General features: G+C 23.9%; 4 non-coding genes across 4 annotated transcripts; all 4 read right to left on the bottom strand.

Annotated features, from left to right (window-relative positions):
- Nucleotides 1-2627: 2627 nt before the first annotated feature.
- Nucleotides 2628-2746, bottom strand: LOC123303897. The gene has a single exon (XR_006535969.1). It is a non-coding gene; the product is annotated as a 5S ribosomal RNA (ribosomal RNA).
- A 6359-nt stretch (nt 2747-9105) lies between these two features.
- Nucleotides 9106-9224, bottom strand: LOC123303896. The gene has a single exon (XR_006535968.1). It is a non-coding gene; the product is annotated as a 5S ribosomal RNA (ribosomal RNA).
- A 6355-nt stretch (nt 9225-15579) lies between these two features.
- Nucleotides 15580-15698, bottom strand: LOC123303895. The gene has a single exon (XR_006535967.1). It is a non-coding gene; the product is annotated as a 5S ribosomal RNA (ribosomal RNA).
- Nucleotides 15699-22050: 6352 nt separating this feature from the next.
- On the bottom strand, nt 22051-22169 carry LOC123303894. Its single transcript, XR_006535966.1, has one exon. It is a non-coding gene; the product is annotated as a 5S ribosomal RNA (ribosomal RNA).
- Between the last annotated feature and the right edge of the window lie 2629 nt (nt 22170-24798).

The following is a 24798-nucleotide window of genomic DNA, read 5'->3' as shown; positions in this document are numbered from 1 at the left end:
ATGCAATTTACATTTACAAAGTATTAAAACAAGTGCATCCTGATACTGGTATCTCTAGTAAAGCTATGAGTATCATGAACAGTTTTGTTAATGATATTTTTGAACGTATTGCTGCTGAAGCATCACGTTTAGCACATTATAATAAACGTTCAACAATCACAAGTCGGGAAATTCAAACCGCAGTTCGATTATTATTACCTGGTGAATTGGCAAAGCACGCTGTTAGTGAAGGTACTAAAGCTGTTACAAAATATACAAGTTCAAAATAAATAAATCGAAAATATTATTTAATTGATAACATAAAAATACATCAACATATAAAAACGGCTCTCTTTTTAAGAGAGCCATCAAATTTTTTAAATAAGAGTAAATTATTTTTATATATACAAAAAAATAAAATAAACAATTATTAATATCATATTTAATATAAAATTTTATATATTAATAGCTTGAATATATCTATTATTAGTATATCAATATTATTAATTTTAAATATAATAAAGGATATCGCGGAATATATATCGTAAATCAGTGTAATGCAAATGCATTACATTACCTTTATTATTTTCATTTTACATTTACTACTTGTTTATGTACGCTTATAATTATTAGAAAAATATTTTTAATAATTTTAAAAAATAAATGAAATAATAAAAATTTAATAATAAATTATTTATTGAAAGTATAAAAAATGGTATAGCAAAATCTTTATTTTCTTTGATTAAGGCGAAATGTTTTATTAGTTATAAATTCGATAATCTCCTATCGATACTTGTTACTCTTAACTTGTATATATAAAAAATATAATAGTATATTAATTTATAATAAAATTTTTTCAAAAATTCAATAAGTTATTGTAAAATAAAATAGATAATATACAAATTATAATTTATTATTGCAGATATATTACAATAAAAAAAAAAAAAATAAATAAAAATATTTGGTAATGTATGTTATAAACAAAATAATTTGTTGTAAACAAATTATATAATATGTTATATTTATTAACAAATTTATTTACTCTTATATAAATAAAATTAGTGGCTTCCCAAAAAGGAAAGCCTGTTTAAATTTATCGGATGTATTAAATATTCTTTAATAAATTTACTAAATATTTTAAGTAAATTATTATATTTTCTTAACCTCCAAAACCATACAAAGTACGACCTTGTCGTTTTAATGCATATACAACATCCATAGCTGTAACTGTTTTACGTTTTGCGTGTTCAGTATATGTAACAGCATCCCGAATAACATTTTCAAGGAATACTTTAAGTACACCACGTGTTTCTTCATAAATTAAACCAGAGATACGTTTTACTCCACCTCGTCGTGCTAAACGACGAATTGCAGGTTTTGTAATACCTTGGATATTATCACGCAAAACTTTTCTATGACGTTTTGCACCCCCTTTTCCAAGACCCTTTCCACCTTTTCCTCTGCCAGTCATTTTAATAAAAAATTATTTACAATATTTTAACGAACGGATAACACGTGTGTTAACCTCACAAGTATTGTAATGTATGTGAGCGCCGGTACAATTGTGCCTTTTTATATAAAGCATTAAAGATTTTTTAAGCCACGCCTATACAATTTGATTAGTCCATACTCTGATAGCTATCCAATAGGATATGACAACAAAAATTTTGAAATTTCATATAAATATAAATACAACACATTTATTTCGCATTTAAACATTTGACTTTGTAGTATCAAATTGTCGAATATAATTTTTAAAATTGTGTGTTTTTTTGTAAAAACATTATTATTTGAAAATGGCTAGAACCAAGCAAACTGCACGTAAATCAACTGGTGGTAAAGCACCAAGAAAACAATTAGCAACGAAAGCTGCACGTAAAAGTGCACCAGCAACTGGTGGAGTAAAAAAACCACACAGATATCGTCCTGGTACAGTAGCTTTACGAGAAATTCGTCGTTATCAAAAAAGTACTGAATTGTTAATTCGTAAATTACCATTCCAACGTTTAGTACGTGAAATTGCACAAGATTTTAAAACCGATTTACGTTTCCAAAGTTCAGCTGTTATGGCATTACAAGAAGCTAGTGAAGCCTATTTAGTAGGTTTATTTGAAGATACCAATTTATGCGCAATTCATGCAAAGCGTGTTACAATTATGCCTAAGGATATACAATTGGCAAGACGTATTCGTGGAGAACGTGCATAAGCGTTTTAAATGACAATTTAAAAAAAAAAAAAAACAAATAAGAAATATTTTCGGTCCTATATATAGGACCAACATATATTATTAAATAAGAGTATATTATTTTTATTAAAAAATATATATATATATATATATATATAAATTATTGAAATAAAATTAAACATTATTAAAATTTTGTTATAATTATAAGCGATTGCTATTTCTAAAAATAAATAAATTTCATAAAATTTATATTATTTTATATTCATTTGAAATATTAAAAAAACTTCTCGCTTTAAAGTAACCATGATATGAGTTATAAATGCAATAAAATTTTATACAAAAAATAATATTTATTTGTTGACGAATAATATAAAAGGTTTACATTTCTAAATAACATATATTTATATATGGTGTGTAAAAAAAAAGAAAAGAAGAAAAATAATTTATATTTTTAATATAAAAAGGCAACCGCACACAGTGTTCCCAAGCGGTCACCCATCCAAGTACTGACTGTGCCCAATGTTGCTTAACTTCGGTGATCGGACGAGAACCGGTGTTTTCAACGTGGTATGGCTGTTGCCAGTAATAAATGAAAATTTTTACAAATATATATTTTTCATAAATATCATTAATATTAAAGTATATTATTAAAATTTTCAATGAAGTAATCAATTTAAATATATACTTATTTATTATACCATATATTTTAAATAAAAATGCAACCGCACACAGTATTCTCAAGTGGCCACCCATCCGTGGTACTGACTGTGGCAAATGTTTCTTAACTATTATTTTATAAAATATTTATACAAAAAATAATTTACTCTTATCAAATATTAATTTGTGGCCTGTATTAAGGCCTATGTTATTTTCATTTTTTAGCAAAAATAATGAAATATTTCAATATATTATTAAAGTAACAGATCATTTCTTTTTTGGTGCTGCTTTTTTAATTTTTGTAGGAGATGATTTGGCAACAGAAGCTTTCTTAGCTTTTGGTGCTTTCGGTTTACGAGCAGGGCTACTTTTGGCAGCGGATTTTGTACTTTTTGCTGGTTTTGCTTTAACTGGTGCTTTTTTTGATGCCGCTGATGATTTTGCAGTAACTTTTTTAGCAGCAGTTGATGATGATGGAGTCGCTTTTTTTGCTTTAGGCTTTTTGGCTGCCAATGATGTAGTTGTGGCTTTCTTTTCTTTTGGTGCCCGTTTACTTTTAGCACTCTTTGCTGAACCTTTTGCTCCACTTTCTTTTTTGGATACTTTTGATTTAGCTGAAGAATTAGATGAAGCGGAAGCAGCCAATTTGAATGAACCAGATGCACCTTTACCTTTAGTTTGTACCAAGGCTCCCTCAGTTACAGCAGCTTTTAAATATTTTTTAATAAATGGTGAAATTTTATCAGAATCCACTTTATAATTTGCAGCTAAATATTTTTTAATTGCTTGTAATGATGAACCACCACGTTCTTTTAAATTTTTAATTGCGTTAACAACCATTTCTGATGTACGTGGATGTGTTGGTTTTGAATGTTGTTTTGTACGTTTAGCACCAGAAGCTGTTGCTTTTTTTTGTTGGTGTTGTAGAAGCAGCAGTAACCGCAGTTGCTGCAACAGCTGTAGAATTTTCTTCGGCCATATTTTTTTACTTTATAAAAATAATGTATTTATTATAAATATTTAAATGATAAAATATAATAATTCTATCAAATAAAAAATAAAGGTTTTCAATTATATCATTATTCACAATAATATAAGTCCCTATGTAAGTCAAAGTACCATGTAGAAAACACATAAAAATTAAATAGTATTTCTAATTTACTGTCGTAGTAAACATGATTTATTTTTTCAATTTCTATAATATATAAAATAATAAATTATAAATTTAATAATAATATTTATTTTATAAATTAAAATATATTTAATTTTTTTATTAACAATTATTAATAAACATAGTTTAATATTAATTATTTCAATCATACAAAACAATAATATTTTTAAGGTAAACTTAAAAAGTATATATTTTTATTTTTTATTTAATATCGATTTATTATAAATTATTAGTATATAAATAATTAAAAAATTTAATATATAAATATATATATTATAGTATAAGATTTCATTTTTAGAAAAACTTTTTTTGTCAATAATGAAAACGTATTATTATGAAATGTGTTAATCGAACATTGACAAAATATATTTCATTAGAAAATACTTTTATTTATGCATTAATATCAATAATTAACTATTAAATTAATTTTTTCATAATTATATAAAGAAATTTTATACTGATATAAGTATTTATATATTATAATATTTATTTTAAATATAAAAAAATTTATGACAAAATATATTATTAGAGTATTTGTTGAGATTAATATAAGATTATTTTAAATAAGAATTAATTTATATAATTATTAAAATATTATTAATTTTATGTTATGTAATTTTAATAAAAATAAATAATAATAATAATAAATATACAAATTTTTTAACAATTTAAATTTTATATGATCTAAATAATTTTGTTAAGTACGATATGAGAAATCATTGTAAGCTTCGTTAAGAAACTTTGTAATATAAAATAATAATAATAATATTAAATATATAAATAAATAAAATAAATTTGATATATATTTTTAGTTCATTCTGTGTATAAATCAAAGGATACCGAATAATTGGTAACGGATGCGATATATTATAGTATCGAGTATTAAAACATAATATATAAATTTATCTTGTTATTCAAATTTTTTGTTACTTAACTTATGTATTTAGAAAATTTATAATATTATTTATATAATTGACATAAAATCTTATAAATTGAAATTTTATTAATATGTATCAAAAGAAGAGAGTAACGTATTGATATAATATCAAAGGATACTGATTATTTAAATAACGAATACGTCATATATTGTTTGTGTAACGAAGTTCACTTGGCCATCTAGTTTAAAATAACATTTTCAATAGAAAGTTTATATGCTTTGTTTTTTTTTTTTTTTTAATTATTAAAAAAATAAATTGAAATTTAATTCAATCAAATTTTATAATAATTTTAAAAAAATTTTTCCTTTTAAAAAATATTTTGTGATGTTGTGATAATATGTATTAATACAAGTGCATCCTGATACTTTTATCTCTAGTAAAGGTATGAGTATCATGAACAGTTTTGTTATCTAATGATATTATTTTGATAATATTTTGTGTATATTCTTATAATATTTTGTCTAAATATCATCATAATACAATATTATTTTGATAATATTTTATGAATATTCTTATAATATGTTACCTAAATGTCATCATAATATGATGAATTATTTCCATAATAACATATAAAAAAAGAAAAAAAAAAAAAGAATCATTAATTTATAATTATTTAAATTGATTCTTTAAAAAAATATTATAATATATTATTTATAAAAATAATTTTTACTCTTATTTTAAATAAATTTGTGGCCTTTTATTAAAAGGCCTATGATCGATGTATTATTATTATAAAAATTAATGCAATGTTTTTAATTTATGCTTTCTTTTCAGTTTTCTTTGGTAATAACACTGCTTGAATGTTTGGTAATACACCACCTTGAGCAATTGTTACACCAGATAATAATTTATTTAATTCTTCATCATTACGAATTGCCAATTGTAAATGACGTGGAATGATACGTGTTTTTTTGTTATCACGGGCAGCATTACCAGCTAACTCGAGAACTTCTGCAGCCAAATATTCCATAACAGCAGCCAAATATACTGGGGCACCAGCACCTACTCGTTCAGCATAATTTCCTTTTCGTAATAATCTGTGAATTCTTCCAACAGGAAATTGTAATCCTGCTCGGCTTGATCTTGACTTTGCCTTTCCCTTTACTTTACCACCTTTACCTCGTCCAGACATAGCGAATAAATTTATTTAATTAATATTTTTTTTTGTAAATATAATCACACAGATGTGTACGTTACGGGGATTGTAACATAAATGTTTAAAATGTTATTTGGGTATTTTAATTTATAATATTTATAAAATATAAAACTTTAAAAATAAACCAATCACCTTATAGTATTATTTTTAGCCAATCAGAGAGTAGTATTCATTTTTATTGTTATATCCATCTTCGCGTATATAATACGCTAGTTGTATACACGACACGCTCATACATATACTGACTGGTGTTCTGTAACTATCTGTGTATATTAATTGTTTGTAACAATGCCACCAAAAACAAGTGGAAAAGCAGCAAAAAAAGCTGGCAAAGCTCAAAAAAATATATCAAAGAGTGATAAGAAAAAGAAGAGGAAGCGCAAGGAATCATATGCAATTTACATTTACAAAGTATTAAAACAAGTGCATCCTGATACTGGTATCTCTAGTAAAGCTATGAGTATCATGAACAGTTTTGTTAATGATATTTTTGAACGTATTGCTGCTGAAGCATCACGTTTAGCACATTATAATAAACGTTCAACAATCACAAGTCGGGAAATTCAAACCGCAGTTCGATTATTATTACCTGGTGAATTGGCAAAGCACGCTGTTAGTGAAGGTACTAAAGCTGTTACAAAATATACAAGTTCAAAATAAATAAATCGAAAATATTATTTAATTGATAACATAAAAATACATCAACATATAAAAACGGCTCTCTTTTTAAGAGAGCCATCAAATTTTTTAAATAAGAGTAAATTATTTTTATATATACAAAAAAATAAAATAAACAATTATTAATATCATATTTAATATAAAATTTTATATATTAATAGCTTGAATATATCTATTATTAGTATATCAATATTATTAATTTTAAATATAATAAAGGATATCGCGGAATATATATCGTAAATCAGTGTAATGCAAATGCATTACATTACCTTTATTATTTTCATTTTACATTTACTACTTGTTTATGTACGCTTATAATTATTAGAAAAATATTTTTAATAATTTTAAAAAATAAATGAAATAATAAAAATTTAATAATAAATTATTTATTGAAAGTATAAAAAATGGTATAGCAAAATCTTTATTTTCTTTGATTAAGGCGAAATGTTTTATTAGTTATAAATTCGATAATCTCCTATCGATACTTGTTACTCTTAACTTGTATATATAAAAAATATAATAGTATATTAATTTATAATAAAATTTTTTCAAAAATTCAATAAGTTATTGTAAAATAAAATAGATAATATACAAATTATAATTTATTATTGCAGATATATTACAATAAAAAAAAAAAAAATAAATAAAAATATTTGGTAATGTATGTTATAAACAAAATAATTTGTTGTAAACAAATTATATAATATGTTATATTTATTAACAAATTTATTTACTCTTATATAAATAAAATTAGTGGCTTCCCAAAAAGGAAAGCCTGTTTAAATTTATCGGATGTATTAAATATTCTTTAATAAATTTACTAAATATTTTAAGTAAATTATTATATTTTCTTAACCTCCAAAACCATACAAAGTACGACCTTGTCGTTTTAATGCATATACAACATCCATAGCTGTAACTGTTTTACGTTTTGCGTGTTCAGTATATGTAACAGCATCCCGAATAACATTTTCAAGGAATACTTTAAGTACACCACGTGTTTCTTCATAAATTAAACCAGAGATACGTTTTACTCCACCTCGTCGTGCTAAACGACGAATTGCAGGTTTTGTAATACCTTGGATATTATCACGCAAAACTTTTCTATGACGTTTTGCACCCCCTTTTCCAAGACCCTTTCCACCTTTTCCTCTGCCAGTCATTTTAATAAAAAATTATTTACAATATTTTAACGAACGGATAACACGTGTGTTAACCTCACAAGTATTGTAATGTATGTGAGCGCCGGTACAATTGTGCCTTTTTATATAAAGCATTAAAGATTTTTTAAGCCACGCCTATACAATTTGATTAGTCCATACTCTGATAGCTATCCAATAGGATATGACAACAAAAATTTTGAAATTTCATATAAATATAAATACAACACATTTATTTCGCATTTAAACATTTGACTTTGTAGTATCAAATTGTCGAATATAATTTTTAAAATTGTGTGTTTTTTTTGTAAAAACATTATTATTTGAAAATGGCTAGAACCAAGCAAACTGCACGTAAATCAACTGGTGGTAAAGCACCAAGAAAACAATTAGCAACGAAAGCTGCACGTAAAAGTGCACCAGCAACTGGTGGAGTAAAAAAACCACACAGATATCGTCCTGGTACAGTAGCTTTACGAGAAATTCGTCGTTATCAAAAAAGTACTGAATTGTTAATTCGTAAATTACCATTCCAACGTTTAGTACGTGAAATTGCACAAGATTTTAAAACCGATTTACGTTTTCAAAGTTCAGCTGTTATGGCATTACAAGAAGCTAGTGAAGCCTATTTAGTAGGTTTATTTGAAGATACCAATTTATGCGCAATTCATGCAAAGCGTGTTACAATTATGCCTAAGGATATACAATTGGCAAGACGTATTCGTGGAGAACGTGCATAAGCGTTTTAAATGACAATTTAAAAAAAAAAAAAACAAATAAGAAATATTTTCGGTCCTATATATAGGACCAACATATATTATTAAATAAGAGTATATTATTTTTATTAAAAAATATATATATATATATATATATATAAATTATTGAAATAAAATTAAACATTATTAAAATTTTGTTATAATTATAAGCGATTGCTATTTCTAAAAATAAATAAATTTCATAAAATTTATATTATTTTATATTCATTTGAAATATTAAAAAAACTTCTCGCTTTAAAGTAACCATGATATGAGTTATAAATGCAATAAAATTTTATACAAAAAATAATATTTATTTGTTGACGAATAATATAAAAGGTTTACATTTCTAAATAACATATATTTATATATGGTGTGTAAAAAAAAAGAAAAGAAGAAAAATAATTTATATTTTTAATATAAAAAGGCAACCGCACACAGTGTTCCCAAGCGGTCACCCATCCAAGTACTGACTGTGCCCAATGTTGCTTAACTTCGGTGATCGGACGAGAACCGGTGTTTTCAACGTGGTATGGCTGTTGCCAGTAATAAATGAAAATTTTTACAAATATATATTTTTCATAAATATCATTAATATTAAAGTATATTATTAAAATTTTCAATGAAGTAATCAATTTAAATATATACTTATTTATTATACCATATATTTTAAATAAAAATGCAACCGCACACAGTATTCTCAAGTGGCCACCCATCCGTGGTACTGACTGTGGCAAATGTTTCTTAACTATTATTTTATAAAATATTTATACAAAAAATAATTTACTCTTATCAAATATTAATTTGTGGCCTGTATTAAGGCCTATGTTATTTTCATTTTTTAGCAAAAATAATGAAATATTTCAATATATTATTAAAGTAACAGATCATTTCTTTTTTGGTGCTGCTTTTTTAATTTTTGTAGGAGATGATTTGGCAACAGAAGCTTTCTTAGCTTTTGGTGCTTTCGGTTTACGAGCAGGGCTACTTTTGGCAGCGGATTTTGTACTTTTTGCTGGTTTTGCTTTAACTGGTGCTTTTTTTGATGCCGCTGATGATTTTGCAGTAACTTTTTTAGCAGCAGTTGATGATGATGGAGTCGCTTTTTTTGCTTTAGGCTTTTTGGCTGCCAATGATGTAGTTGTGGCTTTCTTTTCTTTTGGTGCCCGTTTACTTTTAGCACTCTTTGCTGAACCTTTTGCTCCACTTTCTTTTTTGGATACTTTTGATTTAGCTGAAGAATTAGATGAAGCGGAAGCAGCCAATTTGAATGAACCAGATGCACCTTTACCTTTAGTTTGTACCAAGGCTCCCTCAGTTACAGCAGCTTTTAAATATTTTTTAATAAATGGTGAAATTTTATCAGAATCCACTTTATAATTTGCAGCTAAATATTTTTTAATTGCTTGTAATGATGAACCACCACGTTCTTTTAAATTTTTAATTGCGTTAACAACCATTTCTGATGTACGTGGATGTGTTGGTTTTGAATGTTGTTTTGTACGTTTAGCACCAGAAGCTGTTGCTTTTTTTGTTGGTGTTGTAGAAGCAGCAGTAACCGCAGTTGCTGCAACAGCTGTAGAATTTTCTTCGGCCATATTTTTTTACTTTATAAAAATAATGTATTTATTATAAATATTTAAATGATAAAATATAATAATTCTATCAAATAAAAAATAAAGGTTTTCAATTATATCATTATTCACAATAATATAAGTCCCTATGTAAGTCAAAGTACCATGTAGAAAACACATAAAAATTAAATAGTATTTCTAATTTACTGTCGTAGTAAACATGATTTATTTTTTCAATTTCTATAATATATAAAATAATAAATTATAAATTTAATAATAATATTTATTTTATAAATTAAAATATATTTAATTTTTTTATTAACAATTATTAATAAACATAGTTTAATATTAATTATTTCAATCATACAAAACAATAATATTTTTAAGGTAAACTTAAAAAGTATATATTTTTATTTTTTATTTAATATCGATTTATTATAAATTATTAGTATATAAATAATTAAAAAATTTAATATATAAATATATATATTATAGTATAAGATTTCATTTTTAGAAAAACTTTTTTTGTCAATAATGAAAACGTATTATTATGAAATGTGTTAATCGAACATTGACAAAATATATTTCATTAGAAAATACTTTTATTTATGCATTAATATCAATAATTAACTATTAAATTAATTTTTTCATAATTATATAAAGAAATTTTATACTGATATAAGTATTTATATATTATAATATTTATTTTAAATATAAAAAAATTTATGACAAAATATATTATTAGAGTATTTGTTGAGATTAATATAAGATTATTTTAAATAAGAATTAATTTATATAATTATTAAAATATTATTAATTTTATGTTATGTAATTTTAATAAAAATAAATAATAATAATAATAAATATACAAATTTTTTAACAATTTAAATTTTATATGATCTAAATAATTTTGTTAAGTACGATATGAGAAATCATTGTAAGCTTCGTTAAGAAACTTTGTAATATAAAATAATAATAATAATATTAAATATATAAATAAATAAAATAAATTTGATATATATTTTTAGTTCATTCTGTGTATAAATCAAAGGATACCGAATAATTGGTAACGGATGCGATATATTATAGTATCGAGTATTAAAACATAATATATAAATTTATCTTGTTATTCAAATTTTTTGTTACTTAACTTATGTATTTAGAAAATTTATAATATTATTTATATAATTGACATAAAATCTTATAAATTGAAATTTTATTAATATGTATCAAAAGAAGAGAGTAACGTATTGATATAATATCAAAGGATACTGATTATTTAAATAACGAATACGTCATATATTGTTTGTGTAACGAAGTTCACTTGGCCATCTAGTTTAAAATAACATTTTCAATAGAAAGTTTATATGCTTTGTTTTTTTTTTTCTTTAATTATTAAAAAAATAAATTGAAATTTAATTCAATCAAATTTTATAATAATTTTAAAAAAATTTTTCCTTTTAAAAAATATTTTGTGATGTTGTGATAATATGTATTAATACAAGTGCATCCTGATACTTTTATCTCTAGTAAAGGTATGAGTATCATGAACAGTTTTGTTATCTAATGATATTATTTTGATAATATTTTGTGTATATTCTTATAATATTTTGTCTAAATATCATCATAATACAATATTATTTTGATAATATTTTATGAATATTCTTATAATATGTTACCTAAATGTCATCATAATATGATGAATTATTTCCATAATAACATATAAAAAAAGAAAAAAAAAAAAAGAATCATTAATTTATAATTATTTAAATTGATTCTTTAAAAAAATATTATAATATATTATTTATAAAAATAATTTTTACTCTTATTTTAAATAAATTTGTGGCCTTTTATTAAAAGGCCTATGATCGATGTATTATTATTATAAAAATTAATGCAATGTTTTTAATTTATGCTTTCTTTTCAGTTTTCTTTGGTAATAACACTGCTTGAATGTTTGGTAATACACCACCTTGAGCAATTGTTACACCAGATAATAATTTATTTAATTCTTCATCATTACGAATTGCCAATTGTAAATGACGTGGAATGATACGTGTTTTTTTGTTATCACGGGCAGCATTACCAGCTAACTCGAGAACTTCTGCAGCCAAATATTCCATAACAGCAGCCAAATATACTGGGGCACCAGCACCTACTCGTTCAGCATAATTTCCTTTTCGTAATAATCTGTGAATTCTTCCAACAGGAAATTGTAATCCTGCTCGGCTTGATCTTGACTTTGCCTTTCCCTTTACTTTACCACCTTTACCTCGTCCAGACATAGCGAATAAATTTATTTAATTAATATTTTTTTTTGTAAATATAATCACACAGATGTGTACGTTACGGGGATTGTAACATAAATGTTTAAAATGTTATTTGGGTATTTTAATTTATAATATTTATAAAATATAAAACTTTAAAAATAAACCAATCACCTTATAGTATTATTTTTAGCCAATCAGAGAGTAGTATTCATTTTTATTGTTATATCCATCTTCGCGTATATAATACGCTAGTTGTATACACGACACGCTCATACATATACTGACTGGTGTTCTGTAACTATCTGTGTATATTAATTGTTTGTAACAATGCCACCAAAAACAAGTGGAAAAGCAGCAAAAAAAGCTGGCAAAGCTCAAAAAAATATATCAAAGAGTGATAAGAAAAAGAAGAGGAAGCGCAAGGAATCATATGCAATTTACATTTACAAAGTATTAAAACAAGTGCATCCTGATACTGGTATCTCTAGTAAAGCTATGAGTATCATGAACAGTTTTGTTAATGATATTTTTGAACGTATTGCTGCTGAAGCATCACGTTTAGCACATTATAATAAACGTTCAACAATCACAAGTCGGGAAATTCAAACCGCAGTTCGATTATTATTACCTGGTGAATTGGCAAAGCACGCTGTTAGTGAAGGTACTAAAGCTGTTACAAAATATACAAGTTCAAAATAAATAAATCGAAAATATTATTTAATTGATAACATAAAAATACATCAACATATAAAAACGGCTCTCTTTTTAAGAGAGCCATCAAATTTTTTAAATAAGAGTAAATTATTTTTATATATACAAAAAAATAAAATAAACAATTATTAATATCATATTTAATATAAAATTTTATATATTAATAGCTTGAATATATCTATTATTAGTATATCAATATTATTAATTTTAAATATAATAAAGGATATCGCGGAATATATATCGTAAATCAGTGTAATGCAAATGCATTACATTACCTTTATTATTTTCATTTTACATTTACTACTTGTTTATGTACGCTTATAATTATTAGAAAAATATTTTTAATAATTTTAAAAAATAAATGAAATAATAAAAATTTAATAATAAATTATTTATTGAAAGTATAAAAAATGGTATAGCAAAATCTTTATTTTCTTTGATTAAGGCGAAATGTTTTATTAGTTATAAATTCGATAATCTCCTATCGATACTTGTTACTCTTAACTTGTATATATAAAAAATATAATAGTATATTAATTTATAATAAAATTTTTTCAAAAATTCAATAAGTTATTGTAAAATAAAATAGATAATATACAAATTATAATTTATTATTGCAGATATATTACAATAAAAAAAAAAAAAATAAATAAAAATATTTGGTAATGTATGTTATAAACAAAATAATTTGTTGTAAACAAATTATATAATATGTTATATTTATTAACAAATTTATTTACTCTTATATAAATAAAATTAGTGGCTTCCCAAAAAGGAAAGCCTGTTTAAATTGTATCGGATGTATTAAATATTCTTTAATAAATTTACTAAATATTTTAAGTAAATTATTATATTTTCTTAACCTCCAAAACCATACAAAGTACGACCTTGTCGTTTTAATGCATATACAACATCCATAGCTGTAACTGTTTTACGTTTTGCGTGTTCAGTATATGTAACAGCATCCCGAATAACATTTTCAAGGAATACTTTAAGTACACCACGTGTTTCTTCATAAATTAAACCAGAGATACGTTTTACTCCACCTCGTCGTGCTAAACGACGAATTGCAGGTTTTGTAATACCTTGGATATTATCACGCAAAACTTTTCTATGACGTTTTGCACCCCCTTTTCCAAGACCCTTTCCACCTTTTCCTCTGCCAGTCATTTTAATAAAAAATTATTTACAATATTTTAACGAACGGATAACACGTGTGTTAACCTCACAAGTATTGTAATGTATGTGAGCGCCGTACAATTGTGCCTTTTTATATAAAGCATTAAAGATTTTTTAAGCCACGCCTATACAATTTGATTAGTCCATACTCTGATAGCTATCCAATAGGATATGACAACAAAAATTTTGAAATTTCATATAAATATAAATACAACACATTTATTTCGCATTTAAACATTTGACTTTGTAGTATCAAATTGTCGAATATAATTTTTAAAATTGTGTGTTTTTTTGTAAAAACATTATTATTTGAAAATGGCTAGAACCAAGCAAACTGCACGTAAATCAACTGGTGGTAAAGCACCAAAAAAACAATTAGCAACGAAAGCTGCACGTAAAAGTGCACCAGCAACTGGTGGAGTAAAAAAACCACACAGATATCGTCCTGGTACAGTAGCTTTACGAGAAATTCGTCGTTATCAAAAAAGTACTGAATTGTTAATTCGTAAATTACCATTCCAACGTTTAGTACGTGAAATTGCACAAGATTTTAAAACCGATTTACGTTTCCAAAGTTCAGCTGTTATGGCATTACAAGAAGCTAGTGAAGCCTATTTAGTAGGTTTATTTGAAGATACCAATTTATGCGCAATTCATGCAAAGCGTGTTACAATTATGCCTAAGGATATACAATTGGCAAGACGTATTCGTGGAGAACGTGCATAAGCGTTTTAAATGACAATTTAAAAAAAAAAAAACAAATAAGAAATATTTTCGGTCCTATATATAGGACCAACATATATTATTAAATAAGAGTATATTATTTTTATTAAAAAATATATATATATATATATATATATAAATTATTGAAATAAAATTAAACATTATTAAAATTTTGTTATAATTATAAGCGATTGCTATTTCTAAAAATAAATAAATTTCATAAAATTTATATTATTTTATATTCATTTGAAATATTAAAAAAACTTCTCGCTTTAAAGTAACCATGATATGAGTTATAAATGCAATAAAATTTTATACAAAAAATAATATTTATTTGTTGACGAATAATATAAAAGGTTTACATTTCTAAATAACATATATTTATATATGGTGTGTAAAAAAAAAGAAAAGAAGAAAAATAATATATATTTTTAATATAAAAAGGCAACCGCACACAGTGTTCCCAAGCGGTCACCCATCCAAGTACTGACTGTGCCCAATGTTGCTTAACTTCGGTGATCGGACGAGAACCGGTGTTTTCAACGTGGTATGGCTGTTGCCAGTAATAAATGAAAATTTTTACAAATATATATTTTTCATAAATATCATTAATATTAAAGTATATTATTAAAATTTTCAATGAAGTAATCAATTTAAATATATACTTATTTATTATACCATATATTTTAAATAAAAATGCAACCGCACACAGTATTCTCAAGTGGCCACCCATCCGTGGTACTGACTGTGGCAAATGTTTCTAAACTATTATTTTATAAAATATTTATACAAAAAATAATTTACTCTTATCAAATATTAATTTGTGGCCTGTATTAAGGCCTATGTTATTTTCATTTTTTAGCAAAAATAATGAAATATTTCAATATATTATTAAAGTAACAGATCATTTCTTTTTTGGTGCTGCTTTTTTAATTTTTGTAGGAGATGATTTGGCAACAGAAGCTTTCTTAGCTTTTGGTGCTTTCGGTTTACGAGCAGGGCTACTTTTGGCAGCGGATTTTGTACTTTTTGCTGGTTTTGCTTTAACTGGTGCTTTTTTTGATGCCGCTGATGATTTTGCAGTAACTTTTTTAGCAGCAGTTGATGATGATGGAGTCGCTTTTTTTGCTTTAGGCTTTTTGGCTGCCAATGATGTAGTTGTGGCTTTCTTTTCTTTTGGTGCCCGTTTACTTTTAGCACTCTTTGCTGAACCTTTTGCTCCACTTTCTTTTTTGGATACTTTTGATTTAGCTGAAGAATTAGATGAAGCGGAAGCAGCCAATTTGAATGAACCAGATGCACCTTTACCTTTAGTTTGTACCAAGGCTCCCTCAGTTACAGCAGCTTTTAAATATTTTTTAATAAATGGTGAAATTTTATCAGAATCCACTTTATAATTTGCAGCTAAATATTTTTTAATTGCTTGTAATGATGAACCACCACGTTCTTTTAAATTTTTAATTGCGTTAACAACCATTTCTGATGTACGTGGATGTGTTGGTTTTGAATGTTGTTTTGTACGTTTAGCACCAGAAGCTGTTGCTTTTTTTGTTGGTGTTGTAGAAGCAGCAGTAACCGCAGTTGCTGCAACAGCTGTAGAATTTTCTTCGGCCATATTTTTTTACTTTATAAAAATAATGTATTTATTATAAATATTTAAATGATAAAATATAATAATTCTATCAAATAAAAAATAAAGGTTTTCAATTATATCATTATTCACAATAATATAAGTCCCTATGTAAGTCAAAGTACCATGTAGAAAACACATAAAAATTAAATAGTATTTCTAATTTACTGTCGTAGTAAACATGATTTATTTTTTCAATTTCTATAATATATAAAATAATAAATTATAAATTTAATAATAATATTTATTTTATAAATTAAAATATATTTAATTTTTTTATTAACAATTATTAATAAACATAGTTTAATATTAATTATTTCAATCATACAAAACAATAATATTTTTAAGGTAAACTTAAAAAGTATATATTTTTATTTTTTATTTAATATCGATTTATTATAAATTATTAGTATATAAATAATTAAAAAATTTAATATATAAATATATATATTATAGTATAAGATTTCATTTTTAGAAAAACTTTTTTTGTCAATAATGAAAACGTATTATTATGAAATGTGTTAATCGAACATTGACAAAATATATTTCATTAGAAAATACTTTTATTTATGCATTAATATCAATAATTAACTATTAAATTAATTTTTTCATAATTATATAAAGAAATTTTATACTGATATAAGTATTTATATATTATAATATTTATTTTAAATATAAAAAAATTTATGACAAAATATATTATTAGAGTATTTGTTGAGATTAATATAAGATTATTTTAAATAAGAATTAATTTATATAATTATTAAAATATTATTAATTTTATGTTATGTAATTTTAATAAAAATAAATAATAATAATAATAAATATACAAATTTTTTAACAATTTAAATTTTATATGATCTAAATAATTTTGTTAAGTACGATATGAGAAATCATTGTAAGCTTCGTTAAGAAACTTTGTAATATAAAATAATAATAATAATATTAAATATATAAATAAATAAAATAAATTTGATATATATTTTTAGTTCATTCTGTGTATAAATCAAAGGATACCGAATAATTGGTAACGGATGCGATATATTATAGTATCGAGTATTAAAACATAATATATAAATTTATCTTGTTATTCAAATTTTTTGTTACTTAACTTATGTATTTAGAAAATTTATAATATTATTTATATAATTGACATAAAATCTTATAAATTGAAATTTTATTAATATGTATCAAAAGAAGAGAGTAACGTATTGATATAATATCAAAGGATACTGATTATTTAAATAACGAATACGTCATATATTGTTTGTGTAACGAAGTTCACTTGGCCATCTAGTTTAAAATAACATTTTCAATAGAAAGTTTATATGCTTTTTTTTTTTTTTTCTTTAATTATTAAAAAAATAAATTGAAATTTAATTCAATCAAATTTTATAATAATTTTAAAAAAATTTTTCCTTTTAAAAAATATTTTGTGATGTTGTGATAATATGTATTAATACAAGTGCATCCTGATACTTTTATCTCTAGTAAAGGTATGAGTATCATGAACAGTTTTGTTATCTAATGATATTATTTTGATAATATTTTGTGTATATTCTTATAATATTTTGTCTAAATATCATCATAATACAATATTATTTTGATAATATTTTATGAATATTCTTATAATATGTTACCTAAATGTCATCATAATATGATGAATTATTTCCATAATAACATATAAAAAAAGAAAAAAAAAAAAGAATCATTAATTTATAATTATTTAAATTGATTCTTTAAAAAAATATTATAATATATTATTTATAAAAATAATTTTTACTCTTATTTTAAATAAATTTGTGGCCTTTTATTAAAAGGCCTATGATCGATGTATTATTATTATAAAAATTAATGCAATGTTTTTAATTTATGCTTTCTTTTCAGTTTTCTTTGGTAATAACACTGCTTGAATGTTTGGTAATACACCACCTTGAGCAATTGTTACACCAGATAATAATTTATTTAATTCTTCATCATTACGAATTGCCAATTGTAAATGACGTGGAATGATACGTGTTTTTTTGTTATCACGGGCAGCATTACCAGCTAACTCGAGAACTTCTGCAGCCAAATATTCCATAACAGCAGCCAAATATACTGGGGCACCAGCACCTACTCGTTCAGCATAATTTCCTTTTCGTAATAATCTGTGAATTCTTCCAACAGGAAATTGTAATCCTGCTCGGCTTGATCTTGACTTTGCCTTTCCCTTTACTTTACCACCTTTACCTCGTCCAGACATAGCGAATAAATTTATTTAATTAATACTTTTTTTTGTAAATATAATCACACAGATGTGTACGTTACGGGGATTGTAACATAAATGTTTAAAATGTTATTTGGGTATTTTAATTTATAATATTTATAAAATATAAAACTTTAAAAATAAACCAATCACCTTATAGTATTATTTTCAGCCAATCAGAGAGTAGTATTCATTTTTATTGTTATATCCATCTTCGCGTATATAATACGCTAGTTGTATACACGACACGCTCATACATATACTGACTGGTGTTCTGTAACTATCTGTGTATATTAATTGTTTGTAACAATGCCACCAAAAACAAGTGGAAAAGCAGCAAAAAAAGCTGGCAAAGCTCAAAAAAATATATCAAAGAGTGATAAGAAAAAGAAGAGGAAGCGCAAGGAATCATATGCAATTTACATTTACAAAGTATTAAAACAAGTGCATCCTGATACTGGTATCTCTAGTAAAGCTATGAGTATCATGAACAGTTTTGTTAATGATATTTTTGAACGTATTGCTGCTGAAGCATCACGTTTAGCACATTATAATAAACGTTCAACAATCACAAGTCGGGAAATTCAAACCGCAGTTCGATTATTATTACCTGGTGAATTGGCAAAGCACGCTGTTAGTGAAGGTACTAAAGCTGTTACAAAATATACAAGTTCAAAATAAATAAATCGAAAATATTATTTAATTGATAACATAAAAATACATCAACATATAAAAACGGCTCTCTTTTTAAGAGAGCCATCAAATTTTTTAAATAAGAGTAAATTATTTTTATATATACAAAAAAATAAAATAAACAATTATTAATATCATATTTAATATAAAATTTTATATATTAATAGCTTGAATATATCTATTATTAGTATATCAATATTATTAATTTTAAATATAATAAAGGATATCGCGGAATATATATCGTAAATCAGTGTAATGCAAATGCATTACATTACCTTTATTATTTTCATTTTACATTTACTACTTGTTTATGTACGCTTATAATTATTAGAAAAATATTTTTAATAATTTTAAAAAATAAATGAAATAATAAAAATTTAATAATAAATTATTTATTGAAAGTATAAAAAATGGTATAGCAAAATCTTTATTTTCTTTGATTAAGGCGAAATGTTTTATTAGTTATAAATTCGATAATCTCCTATCGATACTTGTTACTCTTAACTTGTATATATAAAAAATATAATAGTATATTAATTTATAATAAAATTTTTTCAAAAATTCAATAAGTTATTGTAAAATAAAATAGATAATATACAAATTATAAGTTATTATTGCAGATATATTACAATAAAAAAAAAAAATAAATAAAAATATTTGGTAATGTATGTTATAAACAAAATAATTTGTTGTAAACAAATTATATAATATGTTATATTTATTAACAAATTTATTTACTCTTATATAAATAAAATTAGTGGCTTCCCAAAAAGGAAAGCCTGTTTAAATTTATCGGATGTATTAAATATTCTTTAATAAATTTACTAAATATTTTAAGTAAATTATTATATTTTCTTAACCTCCAAAACCATACAAAGTACGACCTTGTCGTTTTAATGCATATACAACATCCATAGCTGTAACTGTTTTACGTTTTGCGTGTTCAGTATATGTAACAGCATCCCGAATAACATTTTCAAGGAATACTTTAAGTACACCACGTGTTTCTTCATAAATTAAACCAGAGATACGTTTTACTCCACCTCGTCGTGCTAAACGACGAATTGCAGGTTTTGTAATACCTTGGATATTATCACGCAAAACTTTTCTATGACGTTTTGCACCCCCTTTTCCAAGACCCTTTCCACCTTTTCCTCTGCCAGTCATTTTAATAAAAAATTATTTACAATATTTTAACGAACGGATAACACGTGTGTTAACCTCACAAGTATTGTAATGTATGTGAGCGCCGGTACAATTGTGCCTTTTTATATAAAGCATTAAAGATTTTTTAAGCCACGCCTATACAATTTGATTAGTCCATACTCTGATAGCTATCCAATAGGATATGACAACAAAAATTTTGAAATTTCATATAAATATAAATACAACACATTTATTTCGCATTTAAACATTTGACTTTGTAGTATCAAATTGTCGAATATAATTTTTAAAATTGTGTGTTTTTTTGTAAAAACATTATTATTTGAAAATGGCTAGAACCAAGCAAACTGCACGTAAATCAACTGGTGGTAAAGCACCAAGAAAACAATTAGCAACGAAAGCTGCACGTAAAAGTGCACCAGCAACTGGTGGAGTAAAAAAACCACACAGATATCGTCCTGGTACAGTAGCTTTACGAGAAATTCGTCGTTATCAAAAAAGTACTGAATTGTTAATTCGTAAATTACCATTCCAACGTTTAGTACGTGAAATTGCACAAGATTTTAAAACCGATTTACGTTTCCAAAGTTCAGCTGTTATGGCATTACAAGAAGCTAGTGAAGCCTATTTAGTAGGTTTATTTGAAGATACCAATTTATGCGCAATTCATGCAAAGCGTGTTACAATTATGCCTAAGGATATACAATTGGCAAGACGTATTCGTGGAGAACGTGCATAAGCGTTTTAAATGACAATTTAAAAAAAAAAAAACAAATAAGAAATATTTTCGGTCCTATATATAGGACCAACATATATTATTAAATAAGAGTATATTATTTTTATTAAAAAATATATATATATATATATATATATAAATTATTGAAATAAAATTAAACATTATTAAAATTTTGTTATAATTATAAGCGATTGCTATTTCTAAAAATAAATAAATTTCATAAAATTTATATTATTTTATATTCATTTGAAATATTAAAAAAACTTCTCGCTTTAAAGTAACCATGATATGAGTTATAAATGCAATAAAATTTTATACAAAAAATAATATTTATTTGTTGACGAATAATATAAAAGGTTTACATTTCTAAATAACATATATTTATATATGGTGTGTAAAAAAAAAGAAAAGAAGAAAAATAATATATATTTTTAATATAAAAAGGCAACCGCACACAGTGTTCCCAAGCGGTCACCCATCCAAGTACTGACTGTGCCCAATGTTGCTTAACTTCGGTGATCGGACGAGAACCGGTGTTTTCAACGTGGTATGGCTGTTGCCAGTAATAAATGAAAATTTTTACAAATATATATTTTTCATAAATATCATTAATATTAAAGTATATTATTAAAATTTTCAATGAAGTAATCAATTTAAATATATACTTATTTATTATACCATATATTTTAAATAAAAATGCAACCGCACACAGTATTCTCAAGTGGCCACCCATCCGTGGTACTGACTGTGGCAAATGTTTCTAAACTATTATTTTATAAAATATTTATACAAAAAATAATTTACTCTTATCAAATATTAATTTGTGGCCTGTATTAAGGCCTATGTTATTTTCATTTTTTAGCAAAAATAATGAAATATTTCAATATATTATTAAAGTAACAGATCATTTCTTTTTTGGTGCTGCTTTTTTAATTTTTGTAGGAGATGATTTGGCAACAGAAGCTTTCTTAGCTTTTGGTGCTTTCGGTTTACGAGCAGGGCTACTTTTGGCAGCGGATTTTGTACTTTTTGCTGGTTTTGCTTTAACTGGTGCTTTTTTTGATGCCGCTGATGATTTTGCAGTAACTTTTTTAGCAGCAGTTGATGATGATGGAGTCGCTTTTTTTGCTTTAGGCTTTTTGGCTGCCAATGATGTAGTTGTGGCTTTCTTTTCTTTTGGTGCCCGTTTACTTTTAGCACTCTTTGCTGAACCTTTTGCTCCACTTTCTTTTTTGGATACTTTTGATTTAGCTGAAGAATTAGATGAAGCGGAAGCAGCCAATTTGAATGAACCAGATGCACCTTTACCTTTAGTTTGTACCAAGGCTCCCTCAGTTACAGCAGCTTTTAAATATTTTTTAATAAATGGTGAAATTTTATCAGAATCCACTTTATAATTTGCAGCTAAATATTTTTTAATTGCTTGTAATGATGAACCACCACGTTCTTTTAAATTTTTAATTGCGTTAACAACCATTTCTGATGTACGTGGATGTGTTGGTTTTGAATGTTGTTTTGTACGTTTAGCACCAGAAGCTGTTGCTTTTTTTGTTGGTGTTGTAGAAGCAGCAGTAACCGCAGTTGCTGCAACAGCTGTAGAATTTTCTTCGGCCATATTTTTTTACTTTATAAAAATAATGTATTTATTATAAATATTTAAATGATAAAATATAATAATTCTATCAAATAAAAAATAAAGGTTTTCAATTATATCATTATTCACAATAATATAAGTCCCTATGTAAGTCAAAGTACCATGTAGAAAACACATAAAAATTAAATAGTATTTCTAATTTACTGTCGTAGTAAACATGATTTATTTTTTCAATTTCTATAATATATAAAATAATAAATTATAAATTTAATAATAATATTTATTTTATAAATTAAAATATATTTAATTTTTTTATTAACAATTATTAATAAACATAGTTTAATATTAATTATTTCAATCATACAAAACAATAATATTTTTAAGGTAAACTTAAAAAGTATATATTTTTATTTTTTATTTAATATCGATTTATTATAAATTATTAGTATATAAATAATTAAAAAATTTAATATATAAATATATATATTATAGTATAAGATTTCATTTTTAGAAAAACTTTTTTTGTCAATAATGAAAACGTATTATTATGAAATGTGTTAATCGAACATTGACAAAATATATTTCATTAGAAAATACTTTTATTTATGCATTAATATCAATAATTAACTATTAAATTAATTTTTTCATAATTATATAAAGAAATTTTATACTGATATAAGTATTTATATATTATAATATTTATTTTAAATATAAAAAAATTTATGACAAAATATATTATTAGAGTATTTGTTGAGATTAATATAAGATTATTTTAAATAAGAATTAATTTATATAATTATTAAAATATTATTAATTTTATGTTATGTAATTTTAATAAAAATAAATAATAATAATAATAAATATACAAATTTTTTAACAATTTAAATTTTATATGATCTAAATAATTTTGTTAAGTACGATATGAGAAATCATTGTAAGCTTCGTTAAGAAACTTTGTAATATAAAATAATAATAATAATATTAAATATATAAATAAATAAAATAAATTTGATATATATTTTTAGTTCATTCTGTGTATAAATCAAAGGATACCGAATAATTGGTAACGGATGCGATATATTATAGTATCGAGTATTAAAACATAATATATAAATTTATCTTGTTATTCAAATTTTTTGTTACTTAACTTATGTATTTAGAAAATTTATAATATTATTTATATAATTGACATAAAATCTTATAAATTGAAATTTTATTAATATGTATCAAAAGAAGATAGTAACGTATTGATATAATATCAAAGGATACTGATTATTTAAATAACGAATACGTCATATATTGTTTGTGTAACGAAGTTCACTTGGCCATCTAGTTTAAAATAACATTTTCAATAGAAAGTTTATATGCTTTTTTTTTTTTTTTCTTTAATTATTAAAAAAATAAATTGAAATTTAATTCAATCAAATTTTATAATAATTTTAAAAAAATTTTTCCTTTTAAAAAATATTTTGTGATGTTGTGATAATATGTATTAATACAAGTGCATCCTGATACTTTTATCTCTAGTAAAGGTATGAGTATCATGAACAGTTTTGTTATCTAATGATATTATTTTGATAATATTTTGTGTATATT

This window comes from Chrysoperla carnea (assembly GCF_905475395.1).
Source record: "Chrysoperla carnea chromosome X unlocalized genomic scaffold, inChrCarn1.1 SUPER_X_unloc_154, whole genome shotgun sequence".
Lineage (NCBI taxonomy): Eukaryota > Metazoa > Arthropoda > Insecta > Neuroptera > Chrysopidae > Chrysoperla > Chrysoperla carnea.
This window is presented reverse-complemented; position numbering and strand designations above follow the sequence as displayed.